General features: G+C 35.3%; 1 pseudogene; it reads left to right on the plus strand.

Annotated features, from left to right (window-relative positions):
• The first annotated feature begins 556 nt into the window (after positions 1 to 556).
• Positions 557 to 5,769, plus strand: LOC101245300 (interactor of constitutive active ROPs 2, chloroplastic-like; annotated as a pseudogene).
• Positions 5,770 to 7,022: the final 1,253 nt, after the last annotated feature.

The following is a 7,022-nucleotide window of genomic DNA, read 5'->3' on the forward strand; positions in this document are numbered from 1 at the left end:
CAAACTAGCATAATCTTCTGTTGAATTAGTAATCTTAACAGGCAGAAAATGGGCTAATTTTGTCATTCTGTCGACAATAACTCAAATAGAATCATGCTGCCTGCGAGACCTTGGTAGACGTGTGATGAAGTCCATATTAATCATTCCTACTTCCACTATGGAAGTTCTATGTTAGGATCCAAACCTCGGGCCTTTGGTGCTCTACTTCCACTTGTTGGAAATTTGTACACTTAACAACAAACTCTGTGATGCCCTTCTCCATGTCATTTTACCAACACACTTCTCTCAAATACCAATAAAACTTAGTGGAACCTGTATGAATGGAATATCTTGAGTTATGAGCTTCTTCCATGACCCTCTCTTAGAGTCCATCACCATAGGTACACACAATCAACCTTGATATCTTAATACACCATATCCCCTTTTCAAAGTCTAACAGACTTTCCTGAGGTGACTAGCATGATCTTTTTCATTCCTTGAATAGATTAGTATGTCATCAATGAAGACGATAACAAACAAATCTAAATAAGGTTTGAATACTTTGTCCATAAGGTCCATGAAATTTGCTGGTGCATTGGTCAAACCAAAAGAAATGACAAAAACACTCATAATGTCCATATCTAGTTCTGAAAGTGGTATTTGGAATATCACATTCTCTTACTCTTGACAGAGAGATCTATCTTAGAAAAAGAGGTGGCACCCTGAAGTTGATCAAATATATCATTTATCCTTGAAGGAGGATATTTATTCTTGATGGTAACTTTGTTCAACTGACGGTAATCTATACACATGCTAAGAGAACCATCATTGTTCCTCACAAATAAGACCGGAGTGACCCAAGGAATGCCACTTGGTCGAATGAAACCTTTCTCTAAAAAATCATTCAACTGCTTTTTTTAACGCTTTTAACTCTGTTGTGTCATTCTGTATGGCGGAAATAGAGATAGGAGGAGTATCTTTAATGATGTCTATGCCAAAGTCTATTTATCTCTTAGGAGGGACTCCGGATGGGTCATCAACAAAAAAATTCTGGAAACTCTTTTACGATTGGAACTAACTGAATAGAAGGTACCTCAACACTTGAGTCATTAACTCGGACTAAGTGATAGATACAACCTTGTTAAACTAAGATTCTTGCCTAAAGGTATGAAATGAAATGACATTTACGCACTACGAATTGCTTTCCCACTATAAGACTAGTTCATTAGGAATCTGAAACTTTAGAGCTCAAGTTCTACAATCTATAGAAGCATAACAGGCATAAAGTCAGTCCATACCTAATATGACATCAAAATCTACCATGTATAACTCAACCAAATAAATCATAGTGTCATTGTAATTTATGGAAATGACACAATCACGATAAACTCTTTCGGCTAGAATAGACTCACAACAGGTGTAGAAACATAAAAGGGTTCACAAAGTTTCTAACAAACAATATCAAACTTATTTGCAACATAAGGGGTCACAAAAGATAAACTTGCTCCTGGGTCTAGCAAAGCATAAACATCAAAAATCAAAGACTTCGATCATACCAGTGACAACATCTAGAGAGTTTTCTTGCACTTGGCAACTCGTGGTTACATAGAGGAAATTTTCTACTCCTCCAGTACTAGAAGTAGCTCTTCTAGGTGCAGACTTGTCTAGTGGAGCAACTGATGAAGATTTGGCTCTATTTTCAATATATCCACTTTCTTTCTTGTTCTTAGGACACTCTTTCATGAAGTGACCCTATTTCCCACACTTGAGACAACCTTTCTGTCCGTCATGACACTTATATGGGTGGGTTCTACCAAACCTAACACATGCAGGAGCCCAGCTACCTCTTTGTGTTACACTACCTTGGGACTGTGCTAGTCTAGCTCTGATGTTCTATGAATTTTGGCCATTATACTCACTTTTTTTCTGGGTGAAGATTCACTAGCAAATGATGGTGTAGGTCCTTTTTGCTTCTGAAAGGAAGAACAATTTACACAACCTTTCTGCTGCCCGGACTCATTCCCTGTCTTTGCTTTATTTTTTCTGAACTCTTTCCTGTATCTCAACTTCTCTTTCTCAACCTGCTGCACATAAACTATCAATTTGGATATGTCCATGTCACCTAACAACATTGTTGCCCTACACTATTTTCTTGATAGATTGCCCAACCTAGCGACAAGTAAACTCATCTTGCTTCTAATGTCATTAACCATTTTCGGATCATAATGAGGTAGTTTGGTGAACTTCAAACCATACTCATGCACACTTAATGAATACTTCTTAAGTGTGAGGAACTCGTGTATGTTGACCTCTTTTAGTTCTCGGGAAAATAAATGCCCCAAAAAGTCCTTCTCAAAATAGGTCCAACTCACAGGTGGTGTATCCTAATCTCTACCCTCTTTCTGCTAATCAAACCACATTCTAGAAACACCCTTAATATGATATGCAGTTAACTCAACTCTCGCAGTATCAACAACATGCATCATATTAAACACTTTTTTCAGTTCCTCAATGAAGTTTTTTTAGGTCGTATGTAGTGCTCGAACTAGTGAAACTTAGGGAATTCATCCTTAAGAAATCAAGAATCCTTAAAGTGTTAGCCTCCTCTTATTGATCTCCTCTTTGCTCCCTAACCTGGTTGGTGACAACTTGACTGAGCATCCATATAGCCTCACGAAACTCAACATTGGCAACCTCCTCTTGAGTTTGCAATTCATGTGTATTAGGTACCCCTTTTTCCTCTACATTCCTCGTAGCTAGATAACCTCTTTCTTCTCTTCGTGGAGGCATGGATATTTGAAAACACGCGCAAGCACAAATTAGATAGAAACTTTTTTTAAAAATCAAACTCTAACGCATGAAAGGAATATGAACGAATTAAATAAGTTCCTGAATGTTGTAGCCTCCTAATTATATATGTGGCACGCTTCAAACCATTTACTAGGAATCTACAGACACAGATTCATAGACTCTCTAGGACTCTTAAACTTTGTGCTCTGATACCAAGTTTTTCATGCCCTGAGTCTACGCCACAGACGTGAACAATACTCGAAGAATATTGTTGGCCTCGATGGAACCCTTGGTCTGGCTAACATAACTTAGTATAATATTCTAACATTATTACAATGTTCAAAGGACTTACTCAAATAACTAGAAAATATAACTTCGAATGTTAAAAGAAATGACATTCAACTTTGCCAAAAATGGCAACCCAAGACTTTAACATAAAATAATAATGTAAAGACAAATGAACTACAAACTGTCTACGAAGCCTCTAAACAACTGAGTGAATGTTGGGACAATCGCCACAAAATCCTAATGAAATATAAAAGGGTCCTTTGGAAGGCAATGAGGCTCACCAAAAGATTCTGAGTGCTCAAGCTGGATTAATGAGGCGCTGGATGTAGATTCTCATTACATGTGTCTGCATCATAGTATGATGCAGGCCATCTGGCATCAGTACATTTGATGTACAAGTATGCGAGTTTGAATCCTAAAAAACATAGGATCAAAAGAAATTGTGAAAGAAACACTTACCTTGGATCTTCTCAACTCAAATGACTAGGATCCAATGTTGCTACCAGGACACCTAAAGAGAGGAGTCGTAAAGTTGTTGTTCGTCGTTCTCTACGTAGTCCAGCTTTAGAGGTAAAGAAACTTGAAAACTTTTAATAAAACTTTCTGCAACTAGAACAAGTCTATTAATTTTATATCATTTTATTACAACTTTTATCCTACTAATCTTGTACTATCATGTTCAATTATGCTTGAACTCTTTTATCTCGCGAAATGACCATTTAATATAGTTATTTCTCCTAGCGAGTGTAAAAAACACTTTCACGTCTTTGTACTAAATATGGTTTGTTCTTGTTGTGTATGAATTATGGAAGTGTCACTAAGTAGAGTGATTCATGCCTCTCTTCTTGTGGAAGATATATAGCACGGTTACTAAATCGGATACTCTTTTTGTTCCCTTTTGATTTCTTTTTTTAGTTTCGCGTCTGAGTACATAGTTTGAGGCACTTGTTGCAGTACTTGTTGGAACTTATTATATTTATAAAACTTAAATTCCATAATCTACAGCATTATATTATCTTTCTATTCTTATCTGCGGACCATGCTAACTCGGCATGCTTTGTGCATCGGTTTGCCCTTTTATTATTTCTTTGTTGCTCTCTTACTGCTTAAAGGTCCTCAAAATGTTACTAAATTACTCATTGCTTATATTTGTATAACAAAAGAAGCATTCGACCTAAGATTCTGACTTAGAAACTCAGATTTCTCAACTTCAAGATGAGCTGAAGAAGGTAAAGGATCAACTTAATTCATTTGAATCATTAAAAAGACGGGCTCAACTAGAGGCAGAGGAAGCAAAGAAGCAGCTAACATTTATGTCAAAGCAACTTGAGGACCCTGAGAAACAACTACTTGAACTCTCGGATTTTGAGGAAGCTTGAATCCTTGAGCTACGCAAGCTATCATAGGATCAATATAGAGCATGGGAATCTGAAATTGAGGTTGTCAAGAAGCAGCATAAATTTGACTCTGCTGCTTTAGGTTCTGCTATGAATTAAATCCAGAAGCTTAAAGTTCAGCTGGACCACGTGGCTGATTCTGAAGCCAATCAAGTTTGACATGTTGAATCAGATTACGCTAAGGTACAAATCTTAAGGTTAGAACTTACGGAAACACTTACATTGGTTGAAAAAATAAGAAACAACTTAATGATAGCAAGGAATTTGAGGCTTGTGCGCTTGAAGAAGAGAGTAAAGCTCAGATACAGTTGGAAATAGCAAAGAAAACTGAGGGTACTCTAATTTCTAATACAAATCATTATCGTTGGAGTTAGAACAATCAAATGACCAAGTAGCTACATTGGAGGAACTTGTCAGTGAACTTCAAATTGCTCAAGATATCAAGAACGTGAGCTCTACACAAGAAAACTGAGTTAATCTGGAAGCTGAGGAACTCAAAACCGAGCTGAGTAATCTACAAGTTGAGGTAATTCAGCTAAGAGTTGCATTAGAGATTTCGGAGACAAGATATCAGGAAGAGTATATCCATAGCACTTTACAGATTAGAAGTGATTATGAGCTAGTGGAACAATCAAAATCTAAATCAATACAGGAAGAGGTTGAATGGGAGGCAAAGTTAGAGGCTACAAAAGTTGACTTGGAAGATTTTAAGGAGAAATAATAAGCAAAGAAGCTACAGTAAGAAGCATTTCAGTACATTAGATGTTGTACTGAAGGAATCAGATTCAACCTTGGGAATATTGAGAGCAAGTTTACTCGACAAAGACGGATTTGCAAAGTATAAAGGAGGAAAATGAGATACTGAAGTCTGAAATGAAGAAAAGGGAAACTGAGGGTAGCAAAGCAAATTATTCAGCTCTTGCCTTGGTAGAAGCCGCGAGAACTGCAGAAAAAGAGGCACTGGTGAAGTTAGTACACTTGACTGAGGAAGCGGATAATAGTATTAGAAAGGCAACATGTGTGACCGAGCAGTTGGATGCATCATAAAATGCCAACTCTGAGATCAAAACAGAGTTGAGGAGGTTAAAACTACAATTTGATCAGTGGAGGAAGGCTGCTGAGGAAGCTGCAACTATGCTTTCAACTGGAAATAATGGGAAATATGCGCAGAGAACAGGTACTTTAGATTACACACTTGGATGTATTCATTGTTATTTGAAAGCACGGTTGATGACTTTCCCAAGAAGAATAATGAAACGTGTTGAAAAAGATTAGTGTTTTATTGAAAAAAAACAACAAAAGTAGTAGCATATAATTGCAAGTTTTTTTTAATAATCGTTGTTTGATTTGCCTAATGATAACAGTTTAGTTTACAATTCAGTTTTTCTATTAATAAATTTACTCTACACCTTATGAATCTCATAGAAGATTTTTGTATAGCTATTTGAAATTAAGAACAATGTATGATTTAAGTTGCCAAATATTTGGTAAGCTCTCTAACGAGATATTAAGTGTTGTAATTTCTTTTGGTACAATTTTCAGTTCATATAGTAGTTGATTTATTTGGTATTTTGAAAAAATTCAGCATATGTAATGAATCAAAGAAACATGATTAAGAATGTGTTTGGTATGTCATCCATTTTTTCAAGTTTGATTGGTCAAACTGTTCTGCAAACAAGTTTTTAAATGATTCCAAAAGTGTCATTTTAAGTTTATTGTCTTTATTTTAAGTTTATTGTCTCTTCCCATCCGTCAAACGCCCCCAACTCCCACGCTTTGACTATCTTGTTTATTTAACAAACACTAGAAAATAAGTAAAAAAATTAATTTATTTTTTAATAAAACATTTTCCTTAAACCGAACAACCCCTAAAAGTAGAATTGATATATTTGTATGTAAACTTGTATTCTTATTATGTGTATTGTGGTTTTATTTAACCTTCAACATAAACAAAAAATATTTATGGAAATCTATGGGGTTTATTTTCATATGATAATTATATGTTCCAGTTGTGAATTAGAAATCTATAAACAATTCATGGAAATATCTGTTGAAATTCATTTAAATAGTAACATGAATAAAAAGAACAGTCTGATGCACAAAACAATTTGCATTACAAGAGTCCTGAGAAGATCCCACAATCTTAGACATTTAAGGATGGATATGGAATCATTATGCAAGAATAATTGTCTTGAGAGAAATAACGATCATATTACTTGAATATTGTAGTATCCTTTGTTTGTCTTAGTTACTTTCTGAATAGTTTTTTAGTTATTACAAATGAAGAACTCACCAAAATCTCTGAGTGTTCAAGCATCCAATCAATTCAAATAAAGATCAACAAAAAGCTATTATCTACTAATCATACATATTTCATTAGTTACATTTTCTTAAGAAGTTATTCTAATTTTGCAAGTATTTCTAAAATTTATGGTCATATTTGCACAATCCTTTTTTTAAAAATAAGAATAAAATCTCTACTTAGTGACTTAAGTCATAAAAGCCATATCCTATGGGCCTAAGAAGAAGTCCAAAGTTTGTTAAAGCCCAACTTCCTTATCAAGCAGC

This window comes from Solanum lycopersicum, chromosome 10, assembly GCF_036512215.1.
Source record: "Solanum lycopersicum chromosome 10, SLM_r2.1".
Classification (NCBI taxonomy): domain Eukaryota; kingdom Viridiplantae; phylum Streptophyta; class Magnoliopsida; order Solanales; family Solanaceae; genus Solanum; species Solanum lycopersicum.